Raw genomic sequence first — 22,598 nt, 5'->3', positions numbered from 1 at the left:
AATGACTTCTCTCAATAACAGTTCTCAGTTCTCTAGTGTGGATCCCACCTACCCCCATAACAACACATCCATACACACACACATGCATACACACACACAAATGCACATGCACATGCCTACACATGCGCAAAACACACATATGTGCACACGGTGCATGCACACACCACATACACATGCACACACACATGCACGCACACACATGCATGCACATTCATGCACGTCCATGCACATGCACACACACTCACACACACTTCTGAACCAGGAAAGCTCTCGATGGTTAGCATCTGGGGAGGGGGCTGTCCTTTGGTTATTTAACTTCTCTGAAGCCTGAAAGAGTGGAAAGGGGGGGGCGTGCTGCAGACGAAGCCCAGCTACTCCCCCATATCTAAGGCACCATCGAAGTGTGAGCTACATGACATCAGAGAAAGAGCCCAGAGACAGAGATCTCCTTACCAAGAAGGAGCTCCACTCCATCTGGAACAGCTGAAGACAACTCCGCACACCCCTGATGGAAGAACACTTGACCCTTCTGGAAGGGAGCTCAAAAAAAAAGAAGAAATTTCTTTGGAATGTCTGTATGTAGCCTTTGACCTGGAAATTCTATTTTGAGGGTTTTATTCTACAAGGTTTGAGTGGTGGGATTCTAGTTATCGTCAGCAGCCAGCTTTCACAAACACATGAGAGCCACCTGTGAGCCTCTCCCCAATTCTACAATCATAACTTTCCCACGGGTGTACACACTAGCCCAGAGAAAAGACAAACCCCAGAGAAGCAGCACAACCCTTTCCCATTCCAAGAGCTCCATCTCTAGATGGTCCAAATACCTCAATGTGCTCACTGCAGAACCTTAGAGGTTAAGGGAGAAGGATTGCCTTTAAAACAAGGACAACCTAGATCAGTGGTTCTCCACCTTCCTGATGCTTTGAAAATACAGCACCTCATCCTATGGTGACCCCCCAAACATAGAATGATTTGTGTTGCTATTGCATACCTGTAATTTTGCTACTGTTATGAATCATAATATAAATATCTGTATTTTCCAATGGCCTTAGGTGACCCCTGTGGAAGGGTCCTTTGACTCCGAGGAGATCACAATCCAAAGATTAAATAAAGACCAGTGATCTAAATGTTGGAAAGAACAGTTAAATGAATTATTGTCTGTGTTGTGGAATACTATGCAACCCTCAAGATTATATTAGGAATACAATCATAGAGGTATTTTTAAAAAAATAAAAACTGGATTACTAAACAATGTCTGGATATGTCACATGGTTATTACAAGGATGAGTCTGCCAGCAAAGAGATTAGCCAGGACTTTCAAAGGGAAAATGGGAAGTTTTCTCAGTGTTTTCTAGTTCTTTCATAGCCTACATCACTTCTATAACAAGAAAACTTTACAGATTTATCACAAAAGAACATATCTGCCTGTGCTCCTCGAGAACATCAGCCCTTAAAGATACTTCCTCGATGGTAGCTGTGTGCTGCACATCGAGGACTGGGCAGGGGAGGGACTGGTGGGTGGGTGGGAAGGTTCAGACACACAAAAGCCAACTTCTCCGCTTCCAGAAGGCTCTAACAGAAGTTACATACAATCCAAGGAACATTCAACAAACAAGATGAGCATCTGCGTTAGTTACTCATAACTCTGACAAAAGCAAGGTAAAGAGAGAGGGCTTATTGCAGCCCACAGTGTGAGGGGTCAGTCCATCATGGTAGAGAAGTGTGGAGCCAGGAGTTTAAACTCTCCACCTGAGGGAGTGCTCAGTGTCCTGAAGAGAGCATGAAGCCACTTAGCTCACCCAACAATAGGGGGTTTCCATTCCTCTGAGGTTGTTCAAATCCCTCAGGCAAAGCTAGAGTGCAGCCAGTTTGGAGAAAGCCTCACTTTTCTCTGATGCTGTGTCGCTGACAGGAGGTGGGTCTGCCACCGAGTTCAATACCCTCATTTTCCACAGAGACCAGACGCCTCAGGAGACCTGGTATTACCAACACCCCACAGTGTGTTCTGAATTATTCTGAGACCATCTTTTGGCTACCAGAGGGATTTCCAACCCCTCCCCCATCACCACTAGCCTCTTTCAAAAGTGACTACTCAAAGCATCCTTAAGTGCTTCAAAGGGGCCTCTCTCCACAGCCAACACATGATGCCATTACCAAACTCAAAAGGCCCTGGGAAGAGGAGAAGCCACAGATTTGAAGGGGAATTTCTCATGAGGTGAAATCTTAGAGGCATGTGGTGCAGCCTTCTGATGTGGACTCTTCAAAGGAGTCAAGCCTTCAGTCTCCCCCAGAGCAGGGTGAAATAAGATGCCAGAAATACAGAAAAAGAGAGAGGAAAATGTCCTTTGTGACAGAGAAACTCATGAATTACTGGATATAATGGGCCCCATTCTTTGCCCTTAGATCAGGAAAAATAAAAATCCTGATACTATTAATGGAACAGTGGCCAAGAGAAGCGACGTAGAGACACACAGGAGGCGGGTATCCACCCGGAATGTATCCTCTCTCTAAAAGCTCCAAAGATGAATTTCCCTGTATGAAGGTGGGGTTAGAGGTTAAAGAGATAGCAACTGCATAGTTAGACTGAAAGGCTTCCCATTAACTCTACTCATAAATTTTAACACTTCGAATGAGGACAGATTAAGGTTACTTACAAAAAAATAAGGATAACCACCATTATTTCCAGCACACACTTCTTACCAAAAGCAAAGAGAACCTGTACTTTCTGCAAGGCTGCCTTACTTCTGCATCCCCAGGCTGGGTCTGGTGCAAAGCCCTGAGCAGAATGACAGCTTCCTCTAGCAATTCAGCATCATTACTGCCAGGCTCATAAAGTAGCTCTTATTTATTTCCTCCAACATTCACCCATGGAAACACACGTATAGTCTTAATCTGCCTTCTGTCCCACCTAACTGGCCAGGGAATATATCTGTGAGGAGCACTGCCTCCAAATTAGAATATGTTATGCAAATTGCCTTGAGCCATATTCATCAAGGGATAGATTATGGAGACTGAAGATGGCGGGAAATACACAGTTTTAGCAATACCAGAGAAAGTACAAAGTCTGGTTTCACATTCTTTGCTGGCTCACAATTCTCCCTGCTGAATGTTGATATCAATAGCCAGGCTTTCTGTCTCAGGGACTCACTCACCTATACGAATCGGCAATACAGCCACTCACATCTAGCAACGTTTGCCAGTGAGAAGCCCTGTGCTGTGAAGTCTCGCTCAGCACCTGGATCCCATATTTGGGGCACCTAGGTACTTTGGTTATGGCACTGTGAACTTACCCAGGTCAGAGTTGGTTTGGCTGCTAAATCTTGGTCTGTGCAGCAAGGCAGAACCGAGTCTGCTCCTGTTTTTTGTCATTTGCTGGCTTGTCTGATCTCAGATAAGTCAGTTAGCCTTGCTAATTTCAGTTTGCCCATTTATAAAATGGGCACCATGCTCCCAAGGGGGCAGAGGCTTGGTGGTTTCCATTTACTGCTGTGCATCGTATGAGCAAAAGGTAGGCACTAAAACAGAAGAACTAAGTAGAGGAAAATCCCTGAGACATTCTTCCCACATAGGGATCTGTTACTGTTAGTACATACAGAATCTAATATATAATAAAAGGAGGATAGTGTTTTATGTGATGGATATTATGGTTGCCTGGAAGAAGTTGCTTTAACGTGGTGGTGGGAAGAATGCAGCAAAATAAACCCAGTAGAGTTGTTACCTGTTGACATAGGGCCCAGCCCTAGGATTAAAGGAGACAGACACCCCATGTGTATTACCACAGTCCCAGCCGACATCCACTGTTCTGTTTATCCACAGTCAACATCAGCCCTATTGGAGACTGAAAAGTGTTGGGGGGAGGGGCAGGGGGAAGGGAGAGTATGAGGTTTAGCCCTCTTTCTTCTTCACAGATAAGAACCCAACCACACTGCTCCAGGAACTCTGAGCCAACTCTTAGTGCTTGCTCAGGAGTTTCTAGCTCCTTCAAGAACCTTATTTCATTCGGTGTGACTCATACTCAGGTGGCAGTAGAGTGGGCTGGAAACTACGGAAAATTAAGATGTGTAAGAAGGAAAGAAGAGGAGACACTGTGAATCTAAACCCATCATTTTCCACAGCCAGGGAGTCTAGGGGATGGCTCCGACTCCTTCCACGCTCCCTGATGCTCTTATCCCACCACAGTCAGCCTCTAGAAATCAGCCACTGTACATAGATCACCAGACCTTGTACACACTCTGCTGAAAGAGACCAATGTGGAGAATACTGTTTCCAAAACATAGGAGCTGAGAGAGTTGCATATTAAAGCTAGCGAAGAAAATGAAAGACTCTGGGGAGTGAGGAAGTTCCCACAGCAATGAAGCAGGTGAGAAATTGCGGGGCCTTTCCTAAGACCATTGCACTGGAGCAGAGAAGAGATCGATGCAGAGAGACCAAAGAAGCAGAATCAATGCCACTGTATTATTTCCTCTGGCGGCTATCGTTTGTTACCACAAATTAGGTGGCTTAAAATAACAGCGATCTATTCCCCCATGGGTCTGGAGGCTAGGAGCCAGCAGGCAAGGTGCTGGCGACCACACAGCCTGAGAGCTCCAGGGAAATCTGTCCATGCCTCATCCAGCTTCCAGTGGTTGCTGGCACTCCTTGGTTTGCAGTGGTATCTCTTTGCCCTCTGCCTTCTGTGTTCAAAGGGCGTTCTCCTCATGTTGTGCACCATGGTGCTGTGTTCACCTGCAGCAAAGGCCTGTCAGTGTGAATATTGAATGTTCAGGAATCAAACAGCAAATTAATTAAGAGGAGGTATATGTAAGGGGAAGTCAGTAAGGAGTGGTCTCAGGGAGTTCAGTGTGTAGCTTCCGTTTGAAGAACCTCAACATCCATTACTTAAACTGTGAAGAAACACAGCTATATGATATTTGGAAGGTGGGGGGGAACCATCAAAAGGATCACTGAGCACACTGCAAATGGAGGCTGAGGGAGGAGGAGGGAAGGAGCGAGAATACCTGCCACAAAAGCCTGAAAGTTGTCCTCTGACTTCATGAGGTGCAAATGCACACACACACACACACACACACACACACACACACACGTACACATGTACATGTCATACACATACATATACATATATACATACACACAGAGACACATACATATACATATACATATACACATACAGGCATAAAGACACACATATATGCATCATACATGTATGCACACATGTACACATAGACACACAAAGGCACACACAGACATACACATGCACACACAGACATACATAACTAATATGCATACCCATATGCATGCACACACATGTATATACACATATGCATTCACACATACACACATGCATATACACACATACACATATACACATACATACATATAGAAACACACACATATACACAATGTACATATACATACATGCACACATGTACACATCATACATACACACATATGCACATATACATATATACAGACATATACACACAGACACAAAGACACACATATATTTCACACACATATACACAGAGACATTAATTAATATACATATACACATTCTTACATACACATGCATATAACATCACATATACATATATATCCATATACAAATACATACAGAGTATACATAATAATCACATTAACAATAAATTTACATTTTAAGTGTTTTAATGATGTTTGAATTTTTAAGCCCTACCTACATGGTATTTAATAAAATTTTAAATTGCAGAAATCTCTGTTTTCAAAACTAAAGAAGACAAGAGGACTTCTATGTCATGTACAAATCTTCCAGGCCAACCTCTGGGTTCATTTGCCTGCTATCTTAGTGTCATGATAGGTGACACTTGAAGACAGATGTCCCCAAGACATGACACAGCTGGTTCCTCAGCATCCTTGGATAAGGCCTGCCTATCATCTCTTCTGAGGGAACCAACTCATGGCTCAGTCTGACATGAGTTCCACATGCCAGGACAGTGGGCATACAGCAAATCATCAGAGGAGGGAAGCTCTCATGCAGCTGCCTGAGCAGAGCCCAGCTGGCTGGACCTACATGAGGCTTATCCCAGCTCTGAAAGAATCTTGATCTCAATAAATCATAACTGACAACAAGTAGAGACTCAGGAGAAATGAAGGAAACATTTGCCAGTTACCAAAACGGCTGTGTTTCCATAAAGCATGAAGGACACTGCTTTTGTTTTGTCTTCTTATTAACTTATTCTTTTACAGTCTCCTACATGTATATAGTAGTGACCATGAATTTATGATCACACTCACGCATCTACTTCATTTTTTCCTCCACCTACCCCCATGAGTCTTCCCCTTCTTCTTACCAAGTCCCCATCTGGCTCATAGATTTGAATGCTTGGTCACCAGGAAGAGGCATTAGAGGATTAGAGCATGTGGCCTTGTTGCAGGAAGTGTGTCACTGAGGGGTGGGCTTTGTATTTTCAAATGCTCAAGCCAAACCCAGTGCATTTTCTTCCTGTTACCTACAGATCTAGATGTACAACCTTAAGTTGCTTCTCCAGCATCATTTTTGCTGTATGCCACTATGTTCCATGTCCTCATGGCAGAGAATGTTAAATGTTTTCTTTTATTAGTTGCCATGGCCATGGTGTCTCTTCACAGTAAGAGAATGCTGACTAAGACATCATCACTCTGTCCTCTCTCATACTCTACCTACACACCTGCCCCATGAGCCCTCCCTTCTCTTACCAGATCTCATCATATTTTGTGTGTCTTTTTGCTTTGTGACTCATTGAATTTAACCAGAGCTGCCCATATAGACACAGATCTCAGGTTATCTACTGGATCACGAGCAACACATCAACAAGTAAATCACTTGTTGACAATGAGTTCCTCTCAGCTACAACCCTTGACTGCCATCAGCTCCTCTGGATAAGGCCTTATGAGCCCTTTCCCCACCTATGACTAAATGATTTACTGAGTCAGTCTTTCATAAGCCCTATGCAGGCAACCACAGCTATCCTTTGGCTACATGTGGCCAATAGGCTGTGGGCTGTAAATAGAGATATTTCTGAAACTGTATCTACCCTTCCTTGGTAGTCTGTGTTTTGTTTTGGGTTTGGGTGTTTGTTTGTTTGTTTTCTACATTAGAGAAGCCTTGTATTGATTACTTTACCTCTTTGGCTACCAGATAATCTGATAATCTGTAGCTATCAGAACTCAGGGCTTCCTATGTAGCACATCCAATATTGATCATTACCCCCTCCAAAGGGAAGACCATCTATTGGGACCATGTCTTGAATTTGCCAAGGAAAATGTAATAGCCAATCATTTCCTTCCTCTTAATAATTGGGGTTATGAAACATATATCTAAATGTGATTTAATTTTTATACAATAGATGAATGTCATATAAATCATTTATCTCATTTTTGTTCAGAAACTATACAATTTTCATATGTAAATTCATTCATATTAGAGTCTTAAAGGGGCATAAAATTAGATAATGACTGCTTGGCCTATAATGAATCTCTTTAATTGAAATGAATAAAATTATGTAAAATGGGAACTATTTCAGAAAAATCTGGGACGTATGGTCATAATAAACTGTAGTTTCCTTCCTTTGGGCACTAAGAAGTAGTTATTATAACAATCCCACGTTAATTAGCAAAACTTACTGGGAGCAAAATTACAATTACAACCATGTACAGAGAAAGTTTCTCTGCTAGGCAACAAGCAGGAGACAACAGGAAATATGTAGTGTCAATGGTATGAGTGTTGGAAGAAACTAGTACAGTGTAGACCACTCAGGGCTCAGGAGATCTGGGAAGATTTCTACACTAATGGCTGCTCAGAGCTGTGGCTAGTTAAGACAGTATGAAGTACAGATGACCCAAACTGTAAGTCCAGCAAGACCCTATACCTGTTAAAAAAAACAAACAAACAAAAAACCCAAATAGTTGTTAAAACAAAAAAGGCTCTTGTACAGAAATGCTTGGATGATTCATTGAGATCAACCAGCTTGGCATGGAACTTCTAAACCTCCATCACTGACAAACCTCAGAACTACCTGGCTTTATATTTGAGCAAAGGTTCAACTCTGAAACTTTCTTAAGAAGCTATTAGTTCATTATTGTTGCCCTAACTATCCTTGCATACCTAGACTATTGGGACCCACCTGCCTCAGCCACCCAAGTGCTGGCACAACAGACAGGCATGCGCACCACCACACCTGACCATTCTTCCTCTTAACAAGCAAATGTTAAATGCAGGTCTAAGGGTGAGAGCATATGCTCTCCATCCATTTACTCCTTGTAAATCCCATGTGCTAACCACCCATGTCCAATATGGAGAGTTCACCAAGTCAAGAACGGCATTCCTCTGCTTCCTTCTCAGCTGCTCTGGGAAATGGTTGGCAGCCAGTTCTCTGAGGTAGGGGAAGGTGCTTATTTGACGGACTCTAGAGCTTAAATGCTTCCATCCCCAGCATCAACCTGTGGACAGTTTATCCCACCGACTCTTAAAATTAGCACACTCCAGCAGTGTGACTTACTCTTAAGATGACTGCCATGTCTCATAATTGAAGAAAGAGAGGCTTGTCCCACATCACATAGTTGGTAACTATAGAGCTCGGATTTGAACACTGATCTGCCTAACTACACAGTCTATTTACTCAACAAATATTTTAAGTGGAAGATGCTAAGAAACCTCCCCTTACAGTGATTCTTAAGTAATATCCATAGAGTCATGCCCTGAGACACTGCAGGGGATATATGATGGGGTAAGCAAAAGACAGGGTAAATTTGCAATCTACAAAACTATGCATTCTGCCCTATCGGGCAAACTTGTCCCTGTGATTACTTCCCTCTGTGACCTCTGATGGCTCCTTTCAGAGATGTGTCTTGAGCACAGCATACAGTTCACAGATTAGGGCAGAGATCCATGAGATGGCTCACTACATCCTAACAGAAGGTCACAGCTCTGTGGTTATTCTTCACCAATTAGATGATGCTCCAGAACCTGAGGTCTCCACAGAGCCCACCCCAAAGCCTCAGCCCAGGCAGGACACTGCCTTAACCCTGGGGCACCCTTGTTGGAGATCAGGCTAAGAACCACTGTGTCCATCCATGGAGTCTTTCCTGCAGCTTGGACCCTCTCAGCACTGATTTCTGGAACAGCATCCAGGCTTGTCTGCCTGAACCTACTCTTCTCAGACTGCTCTTCAGTCTCTGTGGAAGTTTCCTTCCAATGACCTTGCTGGGTGGGCTAGTCAGAGTTCTCTAAAAGAACAGAACTGATAAAATAAGTATATACACGTAGATGAGATTATTAGAATGGCTTACAGGCTGTGGTCTGAATTGTCCAACAATTCAGCAAAGGCCAAGGATCTAGTAGTGTTCCTTCCGTCCATGAGACTGGATGTCTGAGCGGTTCCAAGCTGGTGCTGAAGACCCAGGCAAATCCTAGAGAGCGGCCAGCTCTCGGTCTACATTGGAATCCTGAAGAAGTGGCATCTAGTTGCAGAGAAGGAATGTCTCAGGGCCAGGGGAGACAGAAGCTTCCTTCTGCCATGTTCTTTTATGTGAGCTGTCACCCTAAATCTAGGCCACACTTTCAAATGATCTAATCAAGGAAATCCTTCACAGTATGCCAAGCTACTTGGATTTTATAGCTAACTCCAGAGGTAATCAAGTTGACAACCAGGATTAGCCATCACGCCGGGTCATCCTGTTCTGTCACCTCTCAGAAAATAGATCTGGCAGATCAAGGGACCCATAAAGCTGGCCTTTTGAATATGGATGGTCAAAGAACATGAAGGAGGTGATATCACTGGACATTTACTCATTTCCTTGTGTATGAAACAGGAGCCTTAAATATATATATATACATGTATATATATATATATGTATATATTATATATATGTATATATATACACACATATATGTATATATCATAGGTTAAAGAAGAATCATACAAAATGCTTATCTTTATTAAAAAATATATTATTTATATTTTATCTTACAATCTTGTAAGAGATAAGCTCTGCTATCATTCCCCAAGTGTCTGGGAAGTCCGGAACAAGACAAGAAGTGCGTTTCTCTGTGAGATTTATCCTTACACACATGCTTCATGATCCCAACTGCCCATTGCAGTCATGGAACCATTAGAGCAGTAGTGGTTGAGGGAACCCACATGGCAGGCCTTCTGCCAGGCCACAATGAGAAAGAGGTCATAGGACTGGCTGAGGGACAGCCCCTGCTCCATGGAGCTTGCAGTCTAGGGAGGGGTCTGCCTGGGAAGCCCCTCTTTCAAGAGAGTTTTAAAGAGAGTTGTCCATGCTTCATGAACCCAGGCATAGAAACGAGCTAGTTCCCCAGGTGGTCTACCTGCTCTATCTTAGGGGGAACTGCTCCACACGCCCTGCACTATACCTAGATTCCTGCAGAACTAATCAGGCTACACCAACTGATGTCCAATTCAAATCTGCTAGACCTTGAGAAGTGGTGAGGGGACATTTGTATGTGAGTAATGTCCACATGTGATTCTAAACAGACACAACTATAACAGACAGAGCTCATGGGGCCGGCTGAGGGACAGTCCCTGCTTCAGTCCCTTAGCTTGCAGGCTAAGGAGGGGTCTGCCTGGGAAGGTCCCTTCAAAGAGAGCTGTAGGAAGGTAACCTATGACCCACATTTATCTGGTTTTTTTTTCCTAGCAGAAAATTAGAGAATATATTTATGAAGCTCGTTCGCGGCACCTTTTCTCAGTATCTGCAGATTAAGCCAGTGTTGAGGCCCTACGGATGATGCAACACAAGTCATATTTACTCATTCCTCCACCCCAATTTTTAATTTTAGAGTAACTTTCAAAATTCAAAAAAAAAAATTTAATAACCTTAGAACCATTTAATCTCCTCCAGTGGTGCCATTCCTCAGGCCCACAGCTTATACTGAATACACTTTCTCCTGAGTTCCGAAACATTAAAAATCACATAACACATCCCTCCTTTCATAGTACCACATAGAACCTGTAGAAAATAGCTCTGGTCAAAATATCACCCAATATTACTAGAGACCGTAAGGGCTCCCTGCAGAATTTCATCATAACAATGGCCATAACAATAAAACTCCATCCCCGGATCATGCAGCGCCGTCATTCAGATGGCATGACTCGGAATGTCACCCGCCATGGTGGCATCTGGTGACTTCTATATGTTGATATATCTCTACTCATTTAGAGAGTGACAGCTCTGCTGGTGAAGCAGAGCTGGGCACAGACGCTGTAGGTCCAACGTGACTGCACAGCATCCTCTAGTCTCAGACCAGCTCCCCCTTTCCGTGCACTAATGAGGCAACTAGGAGCTAAGGTTAATTGACTTAGCTCATACATTCGGAACAGGGAATGGCCAGCACCATTCAGCAGCCTCTCTCAGCTCCAAGCCCCTCCTCTACCCCACAGCATCCTACTAGATAGCACAGGCATGCTTTTAATGGCAAAATAGAGTGATTTCCTGATGTCCGTCGAGAACTTAAGATCAGAAATAAGTCACTTTTTGTTCAGAAACAAATTACACGAGAGACACGTGGAACCTGTGTAGATAATTACGCATGGAATTACCATGTGGAGCAACCTCACAGAGAACAGAAATTGAAGGTGCTTTTTGCCCACAGCCTCCCTCACAGATCCAAAGAATCCAGGGAAATCCAGGGAGAGGTGCTTCTCTGTGAGCCTCACCTGCAGAAAAATAAAAGAGGATGAGAATCCCAAAGTCGGGGCTATCCAAGACTGAACCACCAACCAAAGAAGATACACAGGATGGACCTAGGCCTCTCCACACATATGTAGCAGATGCTCAGCTCAGACTTCATGTGGGTCCCGAACAACTGGAATCGGGGCTATCCCAAAAGCTGTTGCCTGTTTGTGGGATACATTCTTCTAGCTGGGCTGCTTTGACTAACCTCAGTGGGAGAGGAAGTGCCTAGCCCCACAGATACCTGATGTGCCAGAGTGGGAGGATTTCCAGGGGGGCCCACCTGCTCAGAGGAAAAGGGGGGAGATAGGGAAAGGACTGTGGGAAGGGGTGGCCGGGAGGGGAGCAGTGAGCGAGATGTAAAATGAATAAGTAATAATAGTACCTCTAACGATACTACTAATAATAATAATAATAAAGACGCGATGAGAAGAAAGAGAAGGAGAGGGGAGGGAGAGGGGGAAGGAAGGGGTTGAGGGGAGACTGGACCTGCAAAATTTTGTTTAAACCTTACTAAAGATACTAAACTATCATGAGGAAAGCATTAAAGGAACTGAAAGGTTAACAAAAGCTTCAAGAAACGCCATTCCCTACAGCAAGACTTTCTGCAAGTAACTGGATTTTCTAACATGAATGCCATTAAACATTTGACCTATTTCACTAGCTGACCTTCTGCCAGATGTGCACACAGCTGTGTGTAGGTCATCATGACCATGCTCTGAGGCTCCGATCACATAATCATGGGCATTCTGAAGACCATGATGGATAAGCCGCTGCATATGTCTTTACTATGGAGCACAAAATTCACTGAAGGTTTGTAGATGGTTTGTAACAAACACCATCACATCCCACTGTGAACACTGTCAAATCTGCCCCTCCTTATGTTTGCTTCAGATTTCTCTTTAGATGAGAAAATAGTTCAGGGGGCTGGAGAGATGGCTCAGCAGTTAAGAATGCACATGGTTGTTACAGCAGATCATCTTCAATTCCCTGTATGCACACTGGGCAGCTTACAAGTTCCCATCACTCTAGGGGGAGTCTGAGGTCTCTGAGGACATTTGTACTCACATGCATGTGTTCACACAGCTACCCATAGCTAAAAAATAAAAATAAATAAATCTTTTAAAAACATTTTAGGTGAAAGTCAACTGTGCCTTCTGCCTCTGCTTCTCTAGAGGCAAGCCCAATTATGACGATGAGGTTTTGCATTACTGTATATATTTCATTGGCAGAGCTACCCAGGAATGCTGTACATTCAGAAAACATACAACTTTTCAAAATTCCCGAATGTGTGGAACACAGAATTATAATATCATATGTTCAGGTACAACTTGCTTTCCCCCCTTCCACCCCCCCATCTTGATATTATTTGTCTGACACTTCTTCAGATTGATATGTGCAGCTGGAATAAATGTAATGGCCCACACTGGAGATCTGGGAACATTTCCCTCGCTGTCAAGGGGGTCATCTGTCCTGTACATCTAATCCCTCAGCTCTTCAGGGTTCATCTGCTCCTTAGTGACAGAAGGCAAGCCCATCATTTGAGAGCAGCCAGGCTGATTCTCCCCTGAGTCTACAGTACTGCCTGTCGGCTACGGTTCTGTGGTCTGGCGAGGGCTACAGGGTGCGCTTCATATGTAATCACTGTGTGACTCCATGCAACACTGCATAGCCCTGAGTTCAGCAGGAGAGTTACATACACTCCCACCCTCTGCTCAGTCTTCATCCCTGTATGTGTTGCCCTGTAAATTCCTTCTGCAAGTTTTATTCTTGCCAACTCTGAAAAGTCGAGGACTTGACTCTTTCTCTGACCTTCCTGTTGGGCCGATGGAAATCAGCCATGGAGGGGGGCCATATTCCACCAAGGACATGGGCAAACGATGGAAATTAGGACCTCTGTTTCTGGAAATTCACCAGAATATTGCTTTATAAACCAGAAGACGTCACTATTGTTTATGCTGGAATGTTTAATTACTTCAAGAAGACTTACAGTTTGCTTCAGGCTTTTCCTCACTTACAATGCATGCCTACTGTTGACTAACTCATTCTTTTCGAATTCACTACAAAAGCGTTGTTTTGAGAGACGTTTTCCTCGGCACAAAACTCTTTGTGTGCAATTATCTGTTTCTCTCAGTACTGCAATGTCTTCAGCTTGCTTTCTCCTGGCAAGGAGACTGCCTTCAAGCTTGTCAGCATCCTCTGTACAAGGCTCGTCTCCTCCTCTGCCTGGTGTCAAGATTCTCTGCTCACTCCTCATCCTAAATGCTTTTACGATACCTGCATTTTCCTGGCTTTTGCTGTGCCCCTCTCTCTGTCTTAGTGCTACACTGCTGCCTGTTAGCTACAACTCTGCGGTCTGTTGTGTGTGTGTGTGTGTCCACTGCTGTGAAGAGACACCATGACCATAGCAACTCTTATAAAGGAAAGCAGGTAATGGGAGCTGGCTTACATTTGGAGGTTTCGTGCACTACCATCATGGCAGGAAGCATGGCAGCATGCATGCATCCATGGTACTGGAGTAGAGCTGGGAGGTCTACATGTGGATCTGCAGGTGGCAGGAAAAGAGTAATGCTGGGCCTGGCTTGAGCATCTAAAACCTGAAAGCCCACTTCTTCCAATAAGGCCACACCCACTCCAGCAAGGCCACACCTCCCAATAGTTCCACTTCCTGATGATCAGGCATTTCAAACAGATGAGCCTGTGGGGGCCAGTCTTATTCAAAGCACCACATGTTGCATTTAAGATTTTGTTTTTTTTTTTTAATCTGCGAATTTATAGTCTTTTGCAAATTTGAAAATTCTACATTCCCCCAGATGTTGGTTGTTTTCCTCTCATTTGGGAATACAAGTAAGTTTATCAACTCTTGAGACTTCTCACGATGCCCCTCAGCTTCACAGCTCACAAATACTCTGGTCCTGTGCTTGCTTTGTGTTTCCTTTTATGGCATCTCCATGGCCGTATCTTCGTATTCACTAATCTTTTCCTCTTCAGTGTCTCTGTTGGCTGCTAACCCTACCCGCCATTTTTCATACCTATATTTGTCAACAACGCTGCCTAACTTTTCATATCACTACCCATTGTACTTAAGCTTTTCCTTTTGGACATATGTCACATAATTACACGATTATGTTGCCTTCCCACTGAGGTCTCCTCATGTGTGGGCTGCACTTCCTTCCTTAGTTACTGTTTGTCACATTTTCACATTTTCAGTTCATGCTGATAGACTGAATTGTAGTTCAGGTGTGTCATATAATTTTTGTCTTTCTGTAAATAATGACTTTTGTGCTAAGCTGTGGTTGTCTGGCCATTCTTCGACTCCTTTGGTCTTTGTGTTTAAGCTTTACTGGACAGGAACTGGACTCTGTTCATCTAACCCTTCTGAACAGTATACTCAGTGCCCCAGGGACTTAGAGGTTTCCCAGTCTGCCTGGCACAAACCCCCCGATGAGCTCTAAAAGTGTACCCTTCCTCTCCTTTCATGTATGTGGTCATTCGCTCTGCTTGGGATAATATCCTGGAAGCTAAGTCTGATCAGCCCCTGAAGAAGAGAGGAGAGGGCCCTCGATGGATCCCTAGAGCTCTCCCCAAAGGCGGTTCTCCGTGTGGCTCTCCTGTGTCCTGTGAACTTGACTCAGAACTTCCTTCTCTCAAAACAGGGATCTTTCCCGCTCTGGGCGCCATTCCCTGCGTCCTGGGTGGGAAGCCCTCTGTGTGTGTCCCCTGACTTAATGGAACAGCTATGCTGGCTTGTGTCTTCTTTCTCAGGAATTACTGTGCTTCTTCATAATATTAAAAAGCAGCTGCTTCACATGTTTGGCTCTGGCGGTTTTGTTTTGTTTGAAGAGAAAAAAAACGTGAATGTCTCTTACACTGTCTTGGACAAATGTGGAAGTATCAGTGTAACTTTGGATTCTGTGATTTATTACTAATTGGTCTTTCAAGTGTGTACCTGGTCTTGTGATGTGCCATGTATCCCCCTGTACTCGAAATAGAATGATGTTTGGGGGCCAGTGCACAGTATTCTTAAATGTTCAAGCCTGATGTCTGATGTCTGTCCCCAGACAGCAGTTGCTTAGGGGACCCATGAAGGCCTAAGAACGGAAAAGGCCCCTATGAGAGCCACGTGACAGATCCAGCTCCACTCCATTTTTGTTTGCCATGGGAGATGAGTTACTTATGTGAATAATTAAAAAATAAAATAGCTACATAAACATCAATGTTTATGGTGTATATAGAGCTACAGCCTAGGATTTAAGATGCTAAAAATAATTGCTTACTCATCAAAATTGGCAGATGGAGAATATGTCTGTCCATATCCTTGTAGTACCATTAAAAACAATATTGTTGAAAATAATACATGGGAAATATTTTATTTACTAACAAGTGTGCACTTGAGCTCAAAAATACTTTATTGTTTCAATATTTTCCATTTTCTAGTCCTTAAATGCCAACCATGGACTTGGAGAAAGAGGCCACCACAGTTTAATCTTACACACATCAAATCTGGCCCCTTGTTGCTGTAATTTCAGCAAGCAACTTTTCCTGGAGAAATCATCTAGCTTTCTGGTTTACCAGGGTGGAGATTTTATCTCAGAGAGCATGAGAAAGTCAATTATAAACTTATTTAACCGCCAGGGACTTTGCCAAAAAATCCCAATTTAATCGTGGTAAAGGATGGGATTAAGTCTATCGTCACTGGATTTCTCTGCTATCAAACACAAAACTAAGTGAGCCTGCTCCCCCTGCAGCCAGCCCCCTCCTCTCCCTGCTCTCTCCCAGGTTAAATGGGCTAAGGAAAGTCTGGGCCTGGGACATTGCATTTGAAAATGTATTTTTAATTGGTTACCTCTACCCAGAGATCGCTAAGGGAACAGATGTGGAAATTCTGAGACCTATTTGTCCAGCTCAGTTCAAATATTGTCAGCTACCTGAAAGATGAGGCCATTTTTATTAATTATTAATATCTTAAGGGTTTCTTTTTTATCACAGTTACACTTTTATGTAGTATACACATATAAAAGTGTCAGATTCATTACTAAAAACCACAGCAACCCTTTCCCTCTCCTCTTCATAATCACTTACACTGAGTCTTCACGTTTACCTCCCCGTCTATAAATGACTTCCATTGCTCCACCAGCATGCACAGCTTCAGGGAATCTGTCTGTCTCTGTTTTCCAAGATCAATACTCCAAGAAAGCCACCAATCACATGAGCAGCTCCTAGGGTCTATACGGCTCAGCATTCTTGCCCAACATCTTCCACAAGTCTCTACCACACGGTTCTGTTTCCTAATGTCAGTTCGACATGTACCTATGTTAATGCCACTCACACGGGATTTTTAAAAGGTTGGTTTTTATGTCCTAGACATCTTTTTGTGTCATTTAAATCAGTATTGGTTGATATTGTCGCTTGCTTCCTCTTTTCTCTTTAGTTTTTATCCCTGCGTAGGTCTATGCACATGAGTGCCATGCTCATAGAAGCCAGAAGAGAGCGTTAGACTCCCTGGAGCTGGAGTTGTGGGTGGTTATAGTTAGAGCTGATTCATGTGGCTGCTAGCAACCCTGGTTCTTGGGACAGCAGCAAGTGTGCTTAACCACTATGCCATCTCTCCAGCTCATTTACATAGTTCCCCACACATTTGCTAATATTTCAATCCCAGACTTTCTAATCTCAGAATCCTAGAATTAGGAGAAGCTCTTCCTAATTCTTATGGCCATGGCCAGTAACTATCAATCCCGCCTACCTGCTGTGGTTCACCCTCACTGTTCCCCTCTGTCCCTGTGACCTCACGCATCCCTTCTTTCCTACTTCTTATTCAAGTAGGATTCCTTCACCCCAAGTATAATTTGGGTTTCTCCCCCATTTAATGGGGCACATCTTTCAGGGGCTTCTAAAAACAGTTACATGAAAGCTAAACCTTTTGAGAAATCACATGTATAAAAATGTCTTTTTTTTTAATTCCCTCTACATTCTGTTGAGGTTTGGTCTGTTGCTATGTATTGTAATGCTAATTAATAGCCCTGGTTGCCCCAGGGATAAGGAAATCTTCATATACACCAAGTGATAGTATATAGCCTTGCCCCCAAAGAGAGCTAGTCGGTTGGAGTGAGAGAGGCCCTGGCCAAACATGGCAGGTCATATCCCAGAGTTATTGATAGGGGAGTAGATACTAATAGCTTCGAGGGTAGATATCTGCCCAACTCTGGTACTTTAAAAGCTTGTTATAAATATAAAAGTTTTGCATCTTTTATCTAGTAACTGAATGATCCAAGGTGGGTTAGAAAACCCCAACTGAGATTAAATATTTAATACAATGACATTCATACTTGATTAAGAATGAAATCTACTACAATATCTGTCCTTCAAACTCTGATGTAGCTGTTGAAAAATCCAAGGTCCTTATGCGTCCTAATCACATGGATGCTACCAGTGGTTATCTGAGGAGCTTCAAGAATCATGGAGTCTCCTGCTTCACTTCCTGCAAAGTCTTCAACACTGCTTTCTGCTGCCCCCAACAGCGTCTCTGCTGTGACTATGATTTCCACAGGTAACATTTCATTCTCTGACAGTTTTGCCCTAGACGTGTACAATCATCCCATCCCTATGAAGATACAAATGAAAGTTGTTTGGTATAGAGAATTTAAAAGTATATTCCCCCTTTGGGATTTGAAGTTCCTTCCATTGGCTTTGTGGATGTGTTTACCTCAGTTTCCAGGTTTCATACTACAAATCACCTAAGATGTAGTGGTATTGGCTATTTGTCTATAAATGAGACTGGGGTACTGGGAGGAGCCCAGTCTGTTCCTTGACATCAGTGTTTCTTGGTGTTTCTTCTAGGACTGATCAAGTTCCCAGTGAAGGAACTTCCTGTGAGAGAGGCTTGGCTCTGCCACAGTTCTGCCAGGTCCGTACCACTGGAGGCCTGCAGCCTCCATATTCTCTCCTTTTATTCTTTCTGATTTACTCTCTTGTCATCAGGAGCTTCTGAACTCCTCTGTGACTGACACTCCAGAGTCAGTGTTTTACAGTAAACCTCCTTTCCCTCTGATCTCCCATCATGGTGGAGAGGAAATCTGGGAATGCTGTCTCTGTCTACACAGACTTTCTGATTATTCTCTAACCTCACCTCAATCCTCAGAGGCCTGTGACATATCAAATATCTCTGAATCTGCTGACTTCCATCCCTAACCTTCCTCTCTCTCGCTCTCTCTCTCTCTTTCTCTCTCTCTCTCTCTCTCTCTCTCTCTCTCTCTCTGCTTATTCAATGATGATATCTAGGTTCTCTTGACACTCATCCATTTGCCTCCAGCTTCCAAATTTCCTTGACTTCCCCTTTCCCTATTTGATCTTAAGTATTATACATATTCATTTTAATGGAGATTCAGGACTGATCAGAAGCCAATGCGTTTATTCAACCTAGCCTCTTTACCTTGAAACCCACACATCATAACTGTTGTATTTATTCCTTCTTTATATCTTTACATTTTGGATGTGACTATATAGATCCTGACCTAAAGAAGCAGGGCCAAGTCCCCTTCCTTTAAATCAAGGCTGGGTTCGTGGTTTGTTTTGGCCAGTAAAAATGTAACAGACTTGACTGCATGCTAGTTCTAAACCTAGGTTTCAGATGTCTTTTATGGTCCCAATGTTCTCTAAGAACTTTGTCTGGCCAGCACGAACCAGCTGCTGTAGCTTAGGCCACCCACCCCTAACTGATCCTAGAACACTTGCTAGCGTGAACTCCAGCACAACTAGAAAACCCTCTTGAGTCCGACACACATTTACAAGCTAGCTGGCTAACCAGCGGCTGTTTAAGTGGCTAAGGGCTAAGGTGGGTTATCATGCAGCAAAGGCTAACTGTTGCTGTTACGAAAGAACATGACTTCAAAGATTCAAACGGTTTAACTGTTGAAAGGAATCAGGAAATATCCTCACTGATTCAGACATGGAAAGAACTGCCGAAACAGCTCAAGCCTGCTGCTGACTTTGCCCCCGGAGCAACGCTTGCATAAATAATACAAGAACTCCACATTGTTCTTTTTACAAAGCAACACTCCCTGAACGATAGCAAATCAATTTCATAGGCAGAACTCACGCAGCAGTTGACAACTTACCCTGACACCAGAGACTCAATGGTGACTGCTCCCAATTACACCAGACACTGAAGAGCCTGTCTGTGGGGATGGCCAGGCCACAGCAAGCCACCATTCCAGGAACGGGTAGCCTGGGCTCCATGCATTGATGAATACTACCAGGCAAAACAAGGATGCCTCTGACTTGAATTTCTGTTAGTACCATGCCAGTACTAAAATAAATGAACTTCCTCCAAAGGGCTCCGTTTTAAAGATGCTTACTAGGCTTTTCCATGGCTGAGTAAAAAGAAAGATTGGAAGAATTATGAATGAGAAGCAAACCTGATAAACTCAGTAATGTGGTCCCCCAGATAGCACCTACGGTTCTACCACACACTCTACAGGTGACATCTCCTCCCGAGCTGAGGGGCCGCTATGCAAGTGAGAGGAATCTCAGCCTTAGCCTTGATTTAAAGAAAAAAAAAAACGTTAAAGATGAAAACTGGTTTTATGGCTTAGCAGACACTGCTGTCCCCAGGCATCATTATCCCCTGGCACACATCCGAGGTCAACTCCGCTGTGTTCTTTGACATCACAGCTGGTCACAGCCTTTGGGCCATGTCTCCTTCAAGCTGTTTGCAGACAGACAAACTTCCAAAGACAGCAGAGAATTTTCATGCTCCTAGCACTGGGGTGAAAGGATTTGGCTAGGAGGGCTCCTCCTCTCACAAAAGTATTCCAAGACTCACATGCCAGGGTGACGATTTCACACACCATATCAGCACCGGCGGCAGGCCCATCTAAGTGGAGAAACTTGAGGGTGAGCACTTCATCCCGAAGCATAGAGATCCTAGCACATTGTCCACGACAAATGCTGGGCCAAGCACAAATGGTTCCCAGTTTATCTGCACTGCCAAGGCTGAGTGACTGGATGGCAAGCATGTGGTCTCTCAGAAGGGGAGAGAAGGCATGAGCACCGTGGAAGCCATAGAGCACTTGGAGTCCAGCAATGGCCAGACCAGCAAAAAGGTCACCATCTCAGACAGTGAACAACTCTTAACTCTTTAGACTTGTCAGCATCTGACCCAGCAGGCCATTCCTTCTGCAGCTAGGGAGAGCATCTCCACCCCCATCTGCTCACGGTACCCTGTAATCTCTGCTCTCTCTGAAGTTTTTTAGGTTCCATGTTTTCCTCAGTCCCCTCCAAGTCCAGCTGGATTGCAAGAGTTAAGTTTATGATTACAAATAAAAACTAGGAAAAGATTGTTAAAAGTAAATTATTTTAATTTATGTGTAAGTATGTGTGTCTCTGTGTGAAGGTATGAGTGCAGGTGCCTGTGGAGACCAGAAGAGGGCATTCGATCTCCTGAAGCTGGGGTTATAGAAGGTTAGGAGCCACCCAGTGTGGGTGCTGGGAGCCCAACAAGGTTCCTCTGTACAGTAGTAGTCTGAACTGCTGAAGCATCCATCTTGCCAGCACCCTAGCCCTGGTTTAGAATGAATTCATCCTTCTGGGTAGGACTGTAATGAGAAATCACAGGACTGTAGAGTTAGCTTATTTATCTATCTGGGTAAAATATCAGGTCTAACAAGAAGAAAGATTTTTGGAAAGTTGGAAATGTGAGCAAGGCCTTGTGATAAGTGTGTAGAAGGCAATCAGAGCAAGAGGAGGCGTGTACATTCATTCCTCTCTGTTTCTGACTGATATCACACAACCAACTACGCCAGGCTGCGGTTCCCTTGACTTTCCTGCATTTTCCCTTAAAGTTGCTTCTGTCGGGGTATTATATTGCAGGAATAGAAATCTAACCAGGACAATGGGCTTAGGGCTTCCGGGGTGACAGGCCATCTAAGCTGTGTGGACAAGGACACTGAGAAGTCGCCAGGGTGTCAGTCTGGCAAGGGGTGGAGCCAAGACAGAGTCAATGCACATTATACAACTGCCCAGATCTGTGGCATCACAGGGTTTCAGAGGGACTAAAAGTATGTCTGTCTGTGTTCAGAGCTGAGCTGATCCAACAGGGAAGGCTTGGGAAGTAATCAGGAATAAATCATGTCAGTAGTCATACACTGTGTTCAGGAATTTTCACTTACTATTGATAATAGCAAAGGAAGTTGTTTATCTGGGTTCTATTATCTATCCACACATTCCACAAGAGCTTAGAAATTGTCTTGTTTACAGTTAACAACCCTTCTTCTTAGAACAATGTATGACACTTACTGGGTATTTAATAAGCCTTGGCTGAAGGAAACACTGTCTACTGACCTGGGTATTTCCTTCCATGCATGTATTTCATAAACACAAGCTGCTACATAGGGCTGGGGTGAGCAGATACAAGGAGACTAGTGTGGAGGCCAGTCGGATGTAAAGAGATGGTGAGGAAACCCACAAAAGTACAGGAGATTGTACAACACATCATCAGTGTCTAACAGACAACACAAGAAGTTTTGATAAAGCTTCAATGAAGTGGTTTATACTTACCTATGTATGTGTATGTGTATGTGTATGTGTATGTGTATGTGTATGTGTATGTGTATGTGTATGTGTATGTGTATGTGTATGTGTATGAAAGGAAGTTAAAACCTTTGGGTTAACCATGTCCACACAAGAAACAAAGACTAACAAAAGCCCTATTACGGGCATGAGAAATCTCCATTCAAGACACTGGTCAGATAATCAAAGTAACTCCCAAAACAATATAAGCTGTTGCCATTGCCTTGTTCCCCTCTCAGGGGGTGAAGGCCAGTTGCTGAAGATACCATAGGACACAACTTGGATGATCAGAGTTGAATCTGACCTGAAAGCCTCCTCCTTGT

The sequence above is a fragment of the Mastomys coucha genome, unplaced genomic scaffold, assembly GCF_008632895.1.
Source record: "Mastomys coucha isolate ucsf_1 unplaced genomic scaffold, UCSF_Mcou_1 pScaffold5, whole genome shotgun sequence".
Lineage (NCBI taxonomy): Eukaryota > Metazoa > Chordata > Mammalia > Rodentia > Muridae > Mastomys > Mastomys coucha.
This window is presented reverse-complemented; position numbering follows the sequence as displayed.